Raw genomic sequence first — 18,956 nt, forward strand, 5'->3', positions numbered from 1 at the left:
TGATTTCGACGTTTCCGACTTTTTTATGTTTGGAAGTCCATTAGCGTTAGTACTGGCTGCTAGGAGGATGGGCTGATGACAAAAATGGTAAAATATTACGAAATAATTACAATAAATATTTATCATGTCTTATGTCCTAATCATAAATATATAAATGATTATTTTCATATATTTAAAACTACCAAAACACTACTAACTAATATTTTTAAATGCTCAGGTACAATACCTCGACCACAATGCACTCAAATCTACAATCTGTTCCATCTCACCGATCCTACAGCCGTCCGTTTAGAACCTTTATTAAGTGCAAGGTTTAAGCATTTACCTCCAGTTGGAGTAGCACGATATGCTAAATATCCTTTGGGAAATGGCCAACCTTATCATTTATGTGAGTACCAAAATTATTATCGATTGTAAAATCTGAAATAGGTGGAATTATGAGTTTTTATAAAAATTTAACTAATATAATCTAACGTCACCATACAAAGCAAAAATAACAAGGTATATATTTTAACACAAAAATTTCATAATGTATATTTTTGTGATATATTATTTTGGTTATAGAATTTTGATAATAAGATATACCTAAATTGTATTTGTCATTTTCACAAATAGTGGAGTTAATACAAAGCAATCCGCAACTGTTTACGGATAATTTTGGGCCAACCTCTTCAGGTCACAATCAATCGAGAAGGCTGTCTGACGTATCAATACAAAGCTCAGTTAGTGGACTTATGGATAACATTCCTTTACAAACAATAAACGCATGTAAGTTCAAAATAAATTAAGTTATATTTTTAATGCAGTTTTGTATAATATAGCTTAGCGTAGCTTTTACAGATCTTATTTATTAAATTTATTTATGCAGTTTTTGGAAGTAGTCTTTATTGGAAAAGTTACTTTATATACAAAATTTTTTAATTGTTTGTAGTGCAACAAAAATGGTGGGGTACCAAACGGCTAGATTACGCTCTCTATTGTCCCCGAAGGTTTGGCAAACTTTCCAACCAATGCATTGCCACATCTATTTCACGCCAGTTACTGGGAAAGTTTAGATGTGGTGGCATTTATTTTAAGACAGGTAAATACAATAAATTGTTAGTGCATAGCATTCAAATAATAATCAATGAGCACAATCCTTATATTTATATGTCATAATTCCAATATTTCTCGATTTTCCAAATCTCGATAATTGCAGGTTGGACGGCTGGATCCATCTTCACTCGCAGGATATGATGATTCACCGTTTTCATTCCAAACTGGTTTTACTTCAAACAATGCTGTAAGTGATTCTGCTTCAACATTTAAACCAATGAGAGCACGAGAAAAGTGGCTGAGGAGGAGAACTGGCGTCAAATTGCGCAGTGCTGCTGCCAATCACAGAGCAAATGATGCTCTAGCAGGTAATTTTTTTTGCTTATTATTCTATTCAAAAATTGAATCATGTTATATGTAAAATGTTATTATTTTTTATTAAAACACCACAATTTCATTGATATTTTTTAAAATTCAAGGTGAAGGAGCGGAGCAAAAGCTAGTTGCACGTTTTGCGTATGGTCCATTGGACGTAATAGCACTTGCAGGAGAGCTGGTTGACGTTCATATATCAGATGGAAGTGCGACTGGTAAGTGTTTCTCGATGTTCAATAATCTACTAAAATGATTTTTTTAACCTAATTTAGAAGAATAGATTTTTTAATCAATAATTTTGTATCCCCAACTTCTATTTCATATTTTTTAATGAGAGGTTGAAAAAAGATTTTGATGATATTTAAAATATGAAGAAATAAAGTATATCAATATATTTTTAATTTTAATATTATATTATACTTATAAACTATCTCGATTTTTAAAGCAAACGCTGGTAACACTGGAGAATGGAATTATTTGGGAACGGTGTTAACAGACAAAACAGGAAGAGCAACATTTACAATTTCGCAGGATAAAGCAATGGGCTACGGATTGCATCCTGTAAAAATGGTTGTCAGGTGCATAAGACTGAATTTATTTTGTAATTTTTTTATTTTCTCGATTTATAATTTTTGTTATTTAACAGAGGTGACCACACTTGCGTTGACTTCTACTTAGCAGTTGTTCCACCACAAACAGAATGCGTCGTATTTAGTGTAGATGGCTCATTCACGGCCTCCGTTTCCGTCACTGGTAAAGATCCAAAAGTTCGAGCTGGTGCTGTAGATATCGTGAGGTGAGAAGATTATTTTTTGTATAAATATTTAATTTATTTAAAATTTATCTATTGATCAAAATATATTTATATGTAAAAAAATATTTCATTTTTACATTGACTGCTTGATAATCGATTTTATTTTAATAACAATTTGGAAAATAGCGATCATCTTTTGTAGAATGCTGGTGTAAAAGTTTAATTATTTTGTAGTTAATCCCAGAAATGGCAAGTTTCACAAGCCTACGCCTATCCTTAGCGTACTACTAACATATCTTTTTCGTTTTGGTTAATTTCATTCGACAATTAATTCGAATAACTTTATAATTTTCCTGCGTTAGTTTCAGTAGTAAAATAATTATAATATAAACAAAATAAGTCATCTATATTCTTTATTTCAGACATTGGCAAGAATTGGGTTACCTAATAGTATACGTAACAGGCAGACCAGACATGCAACAAAGACGAGTATTGGCTTGGTTGTGCCAACATAATTTCCCTCACGGATTAGTTTCATTTGCAGATGGCTTAAGTACAGATCCCTTGGGTCATAAGGCAGCATATCTTAATGGATTAATCACAGTAAGTTTTAAACTTAATGATTCAATAATACCAGAAATAATAGTTATATTTATGATTACTCTTTTTTTTTGTTACAATTTCAGAATCATGGTGTTATTATTCATCAAGCATATGGTTCAGCAAAAGATATTACCGTATATACTAATATAGGCCTTACTCCAAAGCAGATATATATAGTTGGAAAGGTAAGTTTGATTTGTAATAATGAAACTAGAAGTACATGGTATTTTGAAAGCAAATTTTAAAATAGCATGATTTTTTTGATAAGTGTGAATAATTGACTTAATCAATAAGAATTGAGATTTGGCAATCTTTGAACTGTATGAGTTATAAATTATTTAAACAGAACAATGAACTTTTCTAGAATAAAATTAATTATTTCAATCTTAAATAAATTTCTATAGTTCTTCAACACTTTTTGTAGGCCGATAATATTTAAAGGTACTTTTAATATTTAAGGGTAATTCAACTATAATATACAATTTTTATAAATGTTTATTCAATACTTTATTACAACTAATTAAATACTGATCAGCACTATTCCAAACAGATCTTTCGAACATTTTTTGAATTTACAAAATCGGTTCAGGATTTGTAGCGAAACGTTAACGAAAATTTTTGCCCTTTTGTTCATTATAAAAAAACTGTTCAGACGATCTCGAAACTATTCAACTCGAATCTTTACCGAGTTTTATTAAATGGTGTTTTTGGTAACATTTCGGCGAAAGGTGCATTTTTGGCTTACCTCACATACACATACACATACCAATTGTGGTGTCAGACGATTCAAAATGACTGCGAAAAATCTGAAATTAGCAAATCGAATTTGCTTGTCGAACATCCCTATTTCACGATAATTGCTGTTTTTTCTTGAATATTATATTATGACAACTATCTCAAAACTTTAATTTTTTGTATGCTGTTTTTTCTTTTTTTAGGATATATTATAATTTTTTTGAATATTTTGTTTCTGTATATTCATTATTTTATTTATTTCGCTACGAAAGGTATCTAAGAAGCACCATTCTCAAGCAACCGTATTGTCCGATGGTTATGCGGCCCACCTTGCTCAGTTGTGCTCTCAGGGGCACGCAAGGGCCGCTCAGGGCCACAGGGCTCTGTTGCCCCGTGGTCATTTTGTTTTGCCCGGACAATTTGCAGGGGCTAACAATTCACTCAGGCGGCGAAGGTAAGTGGAAGCATAAAAATTTATAATGTATTTTACAAGGTGCGACTTCGCTATGAACTGTGAATGTTTTGCACCAAACATTATTATTATTACTACAACATGTGTAAAATATTATCGCAGTATAGCATATATACATAAAATTATTTCTTCATTTAAACAACTCTAATTATGACACTGGCGATAATGCACCATTGTGGTATTGTTATTTGTTTCATAATGTTATATCCTAACGCTTTTATTTCGATAATGTTTTAGACATGAAACTTTTTATAGGATAATTATCAAACAGCGAAAAAATTACAAAAAATAGTTAACAAAATAAATCGAGCAGAACTTTGTTCATTTTGTTGGTGGCAAAGCAAACTTCTTTAACCCTTTCCGCTACGACGGTTCCACAGGAAGGACAATGCTGTTCGAGCTAACGAATTAACATAAGATTTTTCAATAATTTTTGATAAAAATGTGTTTAAAAATTGAAAATTACAATAACAAAATATAATTCATAATAATTTATTTCAGAGTGATAAATATTGAAGCAAAAGATTACACACTGGGATGTCGTCTATAGGCGACACTCGTAGCGGAAGGGTTGATGATAATTGTATATACAATATGTAAAAATACTCCGACACTTTTAGTTCACTTGTACAAATACAACAAATACTTGACTCATAGTACCGCCCCTACATCCCAGTAATAGTTGATTTTCTTACCCAGAAATTTGATCATTTATTATAACTAATATATTTAAATTTTCAGTCTGGATTCTACAAATAGTAATATTCAATTGCAGTCGTCACCAGCCAACAAAAGTGGATGTCTTTCTAAACGTAAAGTTTATTTAGCACACGTTTAAAAAATAAACCCATTGTTGAAAGTATTATTAACCAATCCTTTTTACTTCGATCTAAAAATTTGATTAGTCATTTCTACTAACAGAAGATCTAAGAGACCAACATCCAATGGTAGATCTACATTGTACATTGTATAGTGACTGTATGTGTTCTATGTGTGATTTTAACATATTCCCGGTGTTTGATAGTGGAATTGTATGCCATTACCTGTAATTAACCCTGTTTTAATGTTATTCATATGTTTGTAAATATTTTAAATATTTTGTGTTTGTGAGCAACACATATGATCGCAAGCAGATAAAGAAGAAACTATATATAAATAGCTTTATAGTATTTATCATGGCAATCAGATTTTCATTCAGATTAATAATCAAATTCTATTTTATATACATTTTAAGAAACGTTAGATTTAATCGGATGTTACTACTGGTATCGACTTGTATTGGAAGTATTTAATTATATAGGATTTAAAGGATTTATTCATGCCGATCTTCTGTCAAAACTAATCAATGAGACAAATTTATGGTCCTTTTTATTTTCATCAATTGGCCTTTAAATTTTTTAAATCGGTGCGGTCTTTTTTGAGAAAACGCTGACGAGAGGTAAAATTTTGGCTTATACATACGCACACACTTGATACATGATGTTTTTTCTAATTTCTCTCTCAAAGATTTTCAATGACGAGAAAACGTAAAATTAGTAAGTATGATTTTTTGACAAAAACTAAACTTCTTCAGAAAGTTAATAAATGGTTTCATCAATTTTTTTTAGATCATACGTCGTTGCTCATACAAATATATGTCACTAAATCACTCATGATAGTTTACAATCCAGAACCGGTAGTTTGATTTTTGAGTGTTTTTCTGTTAATATTTATGTTTTTTTCTTAATTTTAACAAAATTATTTTATGGGGATTAATTTACAGGTGTCAGGATATTTAAGGACTGTTTTTTTGTAAAAGCAACCTCGTAGAAGAGTTGATTAACCAAAGAAAATTATATTTTGAAAATTTTTATATCAAGATATATGCAATCTACTTATATATTGATGTGTGAGGTGTGCTATATATAAATATATATATGTATCTTTCTTTCCCAAATATTCAAGAGATGACAAAAGAAGACATTTGATCTAAAAACTCTATTTTTTCTATAAGGTAATTTCATGTTTTTGTCTGTTTTTTTACTAATATTTTTTCCATTGCGATTTGTGCACTAACCACAAAACGAATGGCATGGCACTTTTTTCTGCTCAATGGCACTTTTTTTGATATTTGAGCACTTTTCATATATATTTATATATGCGAGAGAGGCTGTGTGATATTTGTAATGAGTTTAACTCGAAATTTATTTATTTAAATTTCGATTTAAGCTTTGTGTGATAGCATTATAATGAATAGCTTGAGTTTTGAACTATTATGCATTTTTTTATACACATAAAAATAGTAAAATCACTAAGAAGTAATAATATCATTATAATCGTAAATGAAAAAAAATCCACCCAATAATTCTTATTCGGATTTTGATATTTATTATTTTAGCTCTTATTAGTCTACTCAGTTTATAGTAAGGTGACCACATATTTTCAAGTCAAAACCGGGACGGTAATTTTTAGTTATTCTAATTCCGGACGGAGGGAGGGGCGAAGAATGCTAAAACTTTTCATATGATTTTAAAATAATAAATACTATTTAAGAATGCGATAAAAATCCGTCTTTTTTAATTGAATTCTTTTCTAAATCGAAATTACTGACTAAGAACTTTATTATTCGATTATATTTTATCTTATATATTTTTGGATCTATGTGTTTTTTTAGCTTTCAAACTTTATATAAGACTTCGTTCAATTTTCTTTATAATTATTTAAAAATAATTAGCACTTATTCCCACTGGACAATAATTCCATTTTTACAATTCTTATTAATTTTCGTAAAAATGAAAATAAAAGTTCAAAATTATGAATTTGAGACTCGCCTTTTTTCATATAACCATACTAGTTGTACATAACATCTTCAGATATTTGATGGGTAGTTGTAATTTTATCATCAAGTGAGAGCGAAGATTAAATCTAGACCTTTAATTTCCGAAAACTCGGGACAATCTAGGGAAAAAGATCTAAATCCAGGACAAATATTGCTTTTAGAAAAACCCGGGACACAAGGCGGAAATCCGGGACTGTCCCGGCCAAACCGGGACGTATGGTCACCTTATTTATAGTCGCTTTTACTTTGAGTTGAATAATGTATTTATTTAATATATCGAAACATAATTTCCACATCATTTAATTAATATAGTGGGTATTTATAATAACAGTTATCTGAGCTCGCTAATAGTGCATTTATTTTTTATATAATGATCCTAATATCATGAAGAAATATGGCACATGGTAATTTCGAATGTTTTCCTGGCGACCATAAATTTGACTAATACTTATGATTTATATTGTTACTAAAATTAAATATTTTTAAAAATTTTCAAAGCTTTTAAGCTATTCTATAAATAGATTGAAGCAATTGCAAAATGATGTGTTTGATAATTATGAGTTTTTATATACTGAGATGGCAGTATGTTGATACATTGTGTTATTATCTTTTTTCGTAGTGCTTCAAGATGTAGTTTATTCTATTTGGTTTTTAACCCTTTCGACTCGGATGCCGCCGCTCCAGCGGTAAACTTCATATGAATATCGAAATTCGCGAACGGAAAGTGTTAATATCAATCAAATTTTTAAAAATATGTGAAGTTGTTATTATATTATAAACATACATTTAATGGCACGATTTCAGTTGTTTATTGGATTGTTATGACCGGTATGTTTAATTGTTAACAAACTATGCATAAAAATTAAACTCCACTTGCAAACCGATGGTTCATAAACAGACTGAAATTTTGTTGTTCAATATGGTGATTTATTTCAGGTTCTTTAATGCCCTAACCTTCGATTTATAATTTACAAAAGAAACTTGGAGTTACTTGATTAAATTTTGAGCCCAAAATTTTGTGATTTTAACTAGATAACGTTATTTATCTTTATGATCCTATTTCATGTTAAATTGATGTTTTCCTTATATAATTTGCAAATTGTAAATAATGTATCATTATTTGTATATGTAGATTAATTCCATTTTATAGAGTCTAATTTTAGAAAAAATACCCTGTATTTTTTATTGTATCTTGAGTATACTTGAAAATATTCAATGTTTCGACAGAATTATATTACCGCTTAATTATTATTAGAATCTAAATCATAACGAATGAATGAAATTTGTAATATTTATATTTTTTTTATTTGGAATTGTTATTTTTAATTTTTATTAACAAGCTATAAGGGGGGTGGCGTACGGCGCTTTTCAAAATACTGTTTTCGAAAATGAGCCAAAAATTTTGAAATAATATAAAAAAATAAACGAAAAAATAATTATTTTTGTGCATATTTATTTTACATAATATTAAATATTAATTTGTGGTCTGATAATAATAATAATCAGTTAACTATTTATGGAATGAAATTATTGGAAAAAATAAGGGGGGCGCAACAATTTTTTTATTAGAGCGGGGGAGCGCGATGCGAAAAGTTGTAAGCTCTGGCTATTTTGTGAGGTACAAATCCCTAATTTTTTTCTAAATTTTTATCATTCCATTTTTATAAATTTATTATTTTACATAAAGTTTAGACATTTTAATACATTAGTTCAAATGAGTTACTAATATTTTTCGAATGGGTTGTAAGTATCTTTGTATATCTCTTTAAGCAGATATCATTTATTTATATGTATCCGCAATTTTCAAATAGATTTTAAATAAATTTCATTCAAGATGACCTAGGTTCTAATATTGTTTATTTATGTCTATATTATAATTTTTTAAATTTTAATTAATTATTTTTGTTTCTACAGATCAGCGAAGCGAACTAAGAGTTATCCAGTGATGGACGAGGCCTGCTCCCTACAAAGGTCCATGAGCACCAGATTGCCCTGCGTCAAAAGTCAACTTCCGACGCAAATCTGCCTATATCAGGGTCAACAAAATATTGCATCACAAATATGCCAGTATCAGCCTCAACCAAATGTAGGTCCTCCCCAATATCAGTCCCAGTTATCAAATGTTAAAATTCAATCAAAAGCAGGTAAACCAACTAGAACTCCTAGTGAAGAAGAAAAGTAAAGTGCAAAGATCTGATCAATGTTAGATTAGGTTGTGATTTATTAAAAAAGTGTGCGAAAATAGATTATTTGAAAATTATTAATGTATAGACCTGTTGATTATATGTAGTTTGTTAAAATGTAAAAGATTCTATCGAAGTCTAGTATTTAATTCCTGTGGGTAGAGGTAACTTGAACATGACAAATTTAGAATAAAATAATGTTATACAAATTCAAATTCTATTTAAACAATTAATACGGTATTGTGGGTATATACAAATACTTGGAATACCTATGGTCATCATATGATAGGAAATATTTATTTTATTAAAGTTATCTGAATCAAATACAGCATTTTTAAAACCTCGATTAAGGATATCGAAAATTTGCTGGCCATAGAAAAAATGTTAAATAAATGTTACTATAATTTTTATATTATTTTATATACAAGTACATAAATATTGCTATAATAGAGGTAATTAATGAAAATTAACAAAATATTTTATAAAAATATATGGCAGTTGAAGATATAATGTCTATTGTGATTTTTTGATTAACAGCTGGACTGTTTCAAATTTCAAATTATAAAACATGAATATTATCTATTTTTTTTTAACAATATTACCTAATTTTGATCATTATGGTTCGACTAAATTTAACGAAATTTGTTTCATTTACTTTAAAATATCTTAAGATTGTTTATCATGTATCGAATACATGTTTATGGTTTGAAAAGCCGATTACAAGAACAATAAATATTATTTAAATGGTAAATACAATGAAAATATTAAATTTATTTTTTGTGAGATAATACTCGCTCAATACCAAAAATAACGATGATAGATCTGTGTAAAATATTGGTTTATATAACCAACATCTATCAAATGAAAAATAGATCTAAATTAATTTCAATTATAATGTTTTAAAGACAGAAAAATATTTTGGCATTTATTTTATGTCTTTATATAGTGAAATACTATATAAAAACATACTATATTTTTTAGTCAAGCACTGTTCATTTTTAACGAAAAATGTAATTAAAATGGAATCAAATAGTATTCATTAATATGGTATTATTATATAATTAATGAAATATTTAATCATACAATTACAAACGAAGCAATATGCTTAATACTTTTCGGAGGTGATAGAATTAATTAAATGAAAATTGTTACATACCCTTATGTGATATTTCATAGATGTAATTAAATGTATATTGTATTTATATATTTTGTGACAGTATACTTTTTTTATAAAATACGTCATACGTAAATATTTTAATTTTCAAATATTTAGTTCACATTTATATAAGTATTGTGGGTCACAACTTGGGTTAAATTTGAAATATTATTGATAATATAAACAAAATCTATAAATGTATAATATATATTGATATAAAATGCATTGGCTTTAACTAAATGTATTATTGAATAATATATATTTATAATACTGATCACACTTGAACTATATAAAGAATCAAATATATTCATGCCAAATTGTAAAAGTATGTGAACTCAATTCAAATAGATATTTAGATAATAAATTGTAAATTTAGATAATTGTTAGTAATATGTGTACATGTACATAAAAACTGTATTTACACATCTTGCTTATCTATATATATATATAAATCATACTATTTATTTTCACAATAGTGTCCATTCAAAAATATTAAAAATGTCCACGATGCAGAAACTATATCATCACGTGATGAAACAATTTGCTAGTTTTAAATCGATTATGCAATCATACATACTGCTATGATTATGAAGCAATTATTTATAAAGGCATTCAAAGCACTTTAAAAATTATGTATGTAATGTAAAAACAATTTTATATGTGTATTTATAGTGTAACATGTGCTTCTATGGGAATTTTATATTTTCTTGTATATATCCATTCAATATTTAAAATTTAAGATTCTAGAGCTATGTATTAGTATTTATTTATATGTTTCCTTTATATATAAATATAAATATATATATATATATATATATATATATATATATATATATATATATATATAGGCTTATGTCTGCACCATTATTTCACGTGCATGCAGTACTGTGATTTTCTAAACTTATATCGGCATAAGACATCAGCTTTGTGAATGTAAGAAAGCATAAAAATCATTTCATACATATTATCTTTTCAGGTTTTATATTAAGTAAAACTAGTACGAAACACTTCGTGGCTGCTCAACTTATTGGATATTATAAAACGAGCAAATTATTTTATATGTAAATATGCACATATAAAATAAATTGCTTTTTATTTATAAGATATATTGAGATGAAGTATTAATGTTCTTATTTCGCAAAGCTTAATGCCTTATTCCTGTGTGCTATGAAATTACGTTAACTATATTAGAACTTCTGAATTAGGATAACCAAGAAAATGTACCTTTTACTTATATGTATCGCAGAACAACTTATAAAAATAAATGTCTGTTTTTATTTTTATATTTGAATATGTATAAAGCTACACGATTAATATATTTATCAAAGTTGTAAATTAGATTAATAATAATGATCTTTTATCTGCGAAAGTAAAGTTTTTAAATTTAATCTTTTTGAGAAACAAACAATACTTTTTGTGAGCTAAAATCTCAATTTAGATATTTAATTGTCATATCATACAGAATGCGCGATTACTTTTAGCAAATATTGTTAATAACTTCAATTTGAATTTAATTATATTATATAAACATTTGTAATTTGTTGATTTGCTTTGTATAAGAATACGCACTTAAAAAATAATTTGGAACTGACAATCATAATAGTGTTCCATAGGTGGTATTTCATAATTAACTTGAGTATTTAGTTAGCTACACAAAGTCTCTTAAATGAATTATTTTTTAAAATCGATCAACGACAGAGTTGCATTTTTAATGTCTTTAGTCTTATTCAAAATATACAGTCCCGCTTTCTGTATGGATAAGTTTTAGATATAGAAAATAATTGTATAATATTAAATTAATTGTTGTAAAGTTCTTAAAGAAAATATATATGTATGTAAAGTGTTTTAGAAAATATAAAATGCATGTAATTCATGCATACATAATAAGTTGAAATATTCTAAATACCCTGCTATTAAAAAATAAATATATATTATATGCATATTGTTTAGTGATAGTTTTATTTTTAAATTATTTAATTTATAAATTTAGTTTAATGCAAAGTAATGAATCTTGAAGCAAAGGAAAACGCAATATATCGTCCGCGTCCATGGACGACACTCGTATACAGAAGTGGTCAACTGGATGTTTTTCATATGGACGACACATGTAGCGAAAGGGTCAATATTTAGCATTTTATGTTGTTACATCAATTTCGATATAAGTAAAACTATAGTTTTTATAAGATATAGTTCTTATAAGATATAGTTTTTACCATAGATAAAAGAAGAGTATTTACGAAGTTACGATGTATACTCTTCTTTTATCTATGTTACGATGTAAGAGGTTTTTACATATTGAAAACAATACAACTTGGTTTATACGGCGGCGCGAAAATCTCACTATTTTGGGATAAATTGAAAAATTTTTAGGCAATTTATATGCAGGCACTTTTCAAGTTTACATCGTTTAATTCGAAATTTCATGGCATTTGTTGTTTTGAAAAAAATGTGAATAGTAGTCCATATGGTTTTAATTTGGTATATTCAAATTGAGTGAAATGTGTTTGAAAGAAGCGTGAATAGTAACACATAGTTTTAATTTGATATTTTCAAATTAAGTAAAATGTTTTTCTAAACAAAGCATGAACTGTAATACATGGTTTTAATTTGATATTTCCAATTGAGTAAAATACTTTTTTAAAAAAAGCGTGAATAGTAGTCTATGTTTTTAATTTGATAATTTCAAATTGAGCAAAATGTTATTTTTTATGTAAGCGTGAATAGTAGTCCATGGTTTCAAATTAATATTTTCAAATTGAGCAAAATGTTTTATTAAAAAAAAACGGCCAGTTTCCATCATTTTTTGCACAGCGTTCCCCTGCTCTAATAAAAAAAATGTTGCGCCCCTCCCTTAATTTTATAAATACATAACTGCAGTCATGACTACAAATTAATATGCAATATTATGTGAAAATGTGAATAAAATCTAAATATTTAGTTTATTTTTTATTGTCATTTCAAAAATGTTGGGCATTTTTCGAAAATAGTATTCTGGAAGTTGGGAACCGCTGGCTTACAATGTTGTTTTTCGATTCGTCAGGATGTCACAGTGACTCTCAACTATTTCTTTCTTAAGGACCGTTATTAACGGCAAATTTTGGAAACGGATATACTCATCGAATATGTAGGCGTTAATAAGTAGTCCATGGTTTTAATATGATATTTTCAAATTGAGTAAAAATTTTTAAAAAAAAAAACGATAAGAGTATTACATGGTTTTAATTTGATATTTTCAAATTGAGTAAAATGTTTTTTTTAAAAAAAGGCCATCGCTTACAGGATTGTTTTTTGATTCGTCAGGTTGTCACAGTGATTCTCAACCATTTTTATTTTAAGGGACCGTTATTAACGGCAAATTCTGGTAACTAAAAATTACGCGTAAATAATACGTGTTACATTATATTTTAAGGTTATTTATTAAATCTTAGCATCTTTAATTAATGTTTTGGGTTAAAAAATCCATTTAGAGACATATAGATTATGGTCATTCACAAAACAATCAACGTTAAGTTCGAGCAGATAACATAAACGTTAAGAGTCATGAAAGTTGTAAATATTCATCTATTTTTTTAAATAACTCTAAACTAGGTAAATTAAAGTTCTGGAATATTTTTCATGAATATCTAGAATCATTTATATTAAATATTACAAAATATGTAACCTTAAATCGTTAATAGAAAAATATAAAATAAGTGACAGTGACACCATGCGACCCCCTGTCAAGGCAACACTGCTCCGATATTGGATAAGTTGACTAGTTCAGCTTGGTCCTTGATCGTCTTTAGTTGACGCAAGTTGACGGTTTGTTTATGTTCGTTCGCACAATATTTGCATAACTACGATACTAAATATAATTATAGTTTATATAATTTAGAGAATTTATCAATGTGATTATATATAGTAATCTTCTTGCAAGATAATAGCAATAGTTTTTTGTAAACATCGGATCGCCGAGACGTGTTGATTTATATACCATTGTTCCGTAAATAGTTGTCAATCGGATCGAACTAACATCAACATGTGGTTTAGACAAATGTAAAAGTGTGTGATTTATAACAGCTCTTGTGTGTTTTGTGTTATGGGGCATGCTGTGAAAAAGTAGTTGAAGGAATTTTTACTGTAAGTACTTAATATCAAATTATTATGAAGCCGTAACGTAAATATATTTTTTATGTCAAAATCTTCCTTCTCAAAATGAAGGTGTATTAGTAGACAAAGAGTTAAGTGCATGATTATTTGAACTTTTTTATTTAATTGTCATTAGCATTTAACCGTTTATATGATAATAAGAATGAGCTCAAATTCTAATTAGGATGATAAATCGAGAGATTTATAATTGTAAACTATTTTACGTCGAAACAAGAGGGCTACCGAATTGAATATTTATGATCGACATTTGATATAGTTTTTATAGTTAATTTTCATACTTTGTGAAAAAAATTAATTACGCATGCGTAAATAATGCATCAAGTTTACGCGATCTTAATTTTTACTTAAATCCTATCTTGCTGTTTCCATTCACTTTTTGTTTTTTCTTATTATTTTATAATTTTAACCATAATTCAAGTCAAAAACATATATTTCAGTATAAAATGGTTATTAGATATGTGGATTGATAATGGAACATAAGTTGTCTACCTTTAGGTATTGCGATAAAAAAGAAAAAGTTTGGTATTTTATAAGAAAAAATAATCGCTATAAACATATTTTTAATAATAATGTATTCCCATTGCATTTCTGAGTCGATATCTTATATCAAGCTATAGATTGGCATGGCATGAAGTAATTAACCATATAAAATGAATTTTTAAAAAGACCAATAAAGGCTATGTTTTTAGTTTTATGTTTGACTAGTTTTTTTTAATTATTTATTTTTCCGAAATATCCAGATATCTTGTAAGCCAATCTTGTAAGTTATTTTGAAACAATCTCAGCAATCATATTCAATTATTTAAATGGCCGGTACTGTTTTATATTTTAAACTAGTACATTATTACTATTTGTACTCATAGATACAAAATCCCGTCAAATACTTGTTTAGAAAATGTTACAATAAATTTTAATTGAATAAAAAATTGCTGTTCGATTGTTCCTAAATAGTGGAGCAAAATTCTGCAGCATCCGTTGACGGTATATATGATAAAATTGAGTATTTTCTTGAGTATGTATGATAAAATCTATGACATAATTAATATCATCATTTGGGGTAATATTTAATTTAAATTAAAATTTGGAACTTATTCCGGGAAACTTTTGCGCTTAAGTGTAATTTGCAATCAGATACCGAAGAAATAAGTAGGAGTGATTCTGTATAATGCTATTTTGTGAATTAATAGGATATTAGATTCTTTTATTATTTTTGATAAACTTATCTAAAATAGATTGCATAAATATAAATAATATCTTTTACAATCGATGTAAGTGTTCAGAGTCCCTAACTCAATGCAAGATTGTGTTCTATATCTCATAACATTTAACGATGTAAACATTTTGGAGACCTTGCTTTAACGATAATTATTGATACTTTGTGTTCATAATAAAAATATAAATATTGACATGGTGACATGAATACTAATGCTAGTAGAATCATATATAACAGTTCAAGAAATTTTGTAAGTTTCGGTTATGATTGTATTTAAAATTTTAGCAAAAATATTCCTTTTAGTGTTCTAAATCGAGTGAAGTCTTATCACTTGGCTATTGCTCAAGTAGCTATTGGCGATCGAATAATTCGCCGTGTTCGTAATTTGTTGCTAATTTTCGTAACTTAGTAAATGAGATTTCGAAATTATTAAAGCAAGAGGTTATTTTAAACCACAAATGGATCCTTGCATTTGCCATTTTTTTCTTTCTTAACACACAGTTTCATATAACCAAACTGGGGTCTTCAGCGTCCGCATGCCATTTTTTAACTTTTCTTAGGGCAAGTTGTAGTAATCGCAAAAAATCGAAAATGAAAACTTTTATATATCTTTACGTTTCAGAGGTTTCGACATTTTGGCATATCTTAGGAAAAATGGATGTATGTGTGTGTGTATTTTTTTGTTTAGCGAAGGAAATGCCTTTATGCACCCCAGGCTGGTGTTTTGTCTGGGTATGTCGGACTCAATACCACCCTGGTATAATACCGACTAAAATCGCCTCTTTGCCCTTGCCTCTGGTCCCCACGGAAACCGCTGTTAGGCATTACTTCGTGAGGGGAGAATCTAGAATATTATCGTCATTGCACTGATTTTATGCATATCTTTTAAATGGGCGAAGTTCCATTCGCCCTTTCTCTTTCCATAGATCGCAGGTCAATTAGCATATCTCTCGCAAATCTGTCTATGGCGTTCCAAGCAGCTCCAGTTGTCAGCATCACTTCAACAATTGTACCTTGAGTAATTCTTCGCCTCTATGTCTCTTCCACATCGCGGTGTAGGTAGGCTCGAAAACAGCCGTGCCCAGATAGCATTTGCGTACTGTAATAATTCTCTTCTCCATGCCTGCGATTTAGCCAGACTTTGATGTTTGGAATGAGATGATCCGTCCATCTGCCCTTCACTGCGATATCCCATAGTTGCTGCCATCCGTCAATGCTGTTCTTCCGTTCTTCTATTCTCAACTTTTCAGGACTGAGTTGTTGATGTCATCGATGGTAAATTGTCTGTATTTCCTTTGCTAAGACTAAGAGAGGTAGAGTTTCTGAAATGACGCACACTACTTCCTCCGATATTGTGCGAAGTGCGCAAGCAATTCTTAAAGCGCTCAGACGATATATAGGTCCTGCCATTCTCCTCGATTGTTTGGGTTTTGAGAGCATCATCCCATATGAAGATACCATATGTAAGCACCGAAGTAACCACTGATGGTAGTAATATCTTTCTGGTTTGTTTTGGGCCTCCAATATTAGGCATCTAACGTGTTCCACCTGTTGATTGAAATTCAATCGAGCATCAAGCATTACACCAAGGTAACAGATGTGAGATTTTGACGTAATCTTTAGATTTTCTATCTTCATTGGTTTGTCTCTATTGTTTTAATATTCGTGATAAGAACAGCTTCATTTTTTTGTTATGCTAATTGGAGGTTTATTGTTCCCATCCAATGATTAATTTTTCTAAAGGTTATGTCAAGTAGACTTACGATCTCATGAATTTATTTGGAGACAACTACTATGGCTACATCGTCTGCATATGCTACTAGCTTCACACATACTAGAATCTCAAGTCTTAAAGGGCCATCATACATAATATTTGACAGTAAAGGGCCTAGAACAGAGACCTGCGGTACAACTCCTGTTATATTATATTCTTCTGTACCATCGCGTGAATCGACATTAGAATTCTGTCTGTAAAGAAGATATTGCAGAGGTATACTGGCACGTTCTTGTCACGGAGTGCACTCATAATGCAATCCCAGTTTGCAGAATTGAAAGCATTTTTGATATCCAATGTAGCTACTAGACAATACTTCTTCGCACCCCCCTTCCATCTGGTTCCAGCAATTGCTTCCTTTTGGCAGTATTAATTTCCAAGTTCATAGCGTCGATAGTTGATCGCCTTTTGCGAAAATGGGCGATTTTGTATATGTGTGTGCGTGTACGGATGCAAATTTTCGTCGACGATTTCGAGAACCGATTTGACTAATTCAAAAAACATTCGATTCCTACTGATAGGGAGACGTGCTAATTAGTTTTTGGCGAAGGCAGGTCTAGCCGTTTTGGAGATACAGGGCAAAAAGTGCCTAAAATGGCATTTTAGTTTGAGTTAACGGAGCGTCCGATTTAGATAATTCAAAAAACATTTTACTTGTATTGACGAAATGAGCAACTGCTGAAATTTTTGTAAAGGCAGGCCAGCGTCTCCGGATTTCCAATAAAAAAGTGAAAAACAATGTCATTTGGCGGTCAAAAATGAACATTAGACATATGTACATCGTATTATTTCAGATTTTTTGTAAAAATTATAATAATAAATACAAATTTTATGCACAATTATATCAGTTTCGTACTAATGTTTACAGCTAGAGCGACTATGCGGCGCTCACGCGCTTTGATATTTCGACTCCAAATCAGCTATGCAGCGTGATTGTTTCAAAAAATGTTCAAAATTTTCAAAATAAATCAAAATACAAAAAGCAAATTTTAAAAGTTAAATTTTGTCAAAAATTTCCAAAAAATCTAATTGTTTCAAGTTTTGGAAAGTTTTTTTTCAATAATATAGTTTTTGATACGGGAACTTCCAGCAATTTGCCTTAAGGCATGATGCCATGCGCCACTAGTTTTATGATCGATATCTTAATCCTACCTTAACTTAAAACTAACCCAGCAGTATAAACAAAAACCTAATTATTGGTCTAATGACTCTAGCGTTCTAGACTGGTTTCCCAAGTACTTGCGTATTAAATATTTCATTCAATTAAAGAGAAATATATTTTAAATAGATATTTAAATATTGGTATTTAGAAAGCAATCTCTCTGATATTGAAATATATATTTTCAAAATATATAAGCAATGAAATTAATTTCCCATTTAATATTATATATCATATGGTATGCTTGCTTACGAAGATATTCCTCTGCTTTGAAAGTTCTTTTTCTATTGGGGGTGTAACTCAGTGGTAGAGTGTCTGCTTCGCATGCTGAAAGTCCTGGGTTCAAATCCCAGCTCCTCCAATTAAAAATTTTTTACATCTAAAAATTTAAATTCTTATAAAGATACATGAAAACCATGTTGTAGCAAATACCATAATTGTCTCATCACTTTTTATATTACACAGTTATTCCGATCGTTACTATAATTGTTACAAATATATTAAATCTCATACAATGGTATGTATCTTAT

The 18,956-nt window shown here is 29.1% G+C and overlaps 1 non-coding gene and 1 pseudogene across 1 annotated transcript; both read left to right on the plus strand.

Annotated features, from left to right (window-relative positions):
- Positions 1-9,225, plus strand: part of LOC113385845 — a 52,429-nt pseudogene extending 43,204 nt beyond the window's left edge.
- Positions 9,226-18,715: 9,490 nt separating this feature from the next.
- Positions 18,716-18,787, plus strand: Trnaa-cgc. Its single transcript has one exon. It is a non-coding gene; the product is annotated as a tRNA-Ala (tRNA).
- The last annotated feature ends 169 nt before the right edge of the window (positions 18,788-18,956 follow it).

This window comes from Ctenocephalides felis, unplaced genomic scaffold (assembly GCF_003426905.1).
Source record: "Ctenocephalides felis isolate EL2017-DRISC unplaced genomic scaffold, ASM342690v1 CF-g0.4_SCAFFOLD_03571, whole genome shotgun sequence".
In the NCBI taxonomy this organism is placed as follows: Eukaryota; Metazoa; Arthropoda; class Insecta; order Siphonaptera; family Pulicidae; genus Ctenocephalides; species Ctenocephalides felis.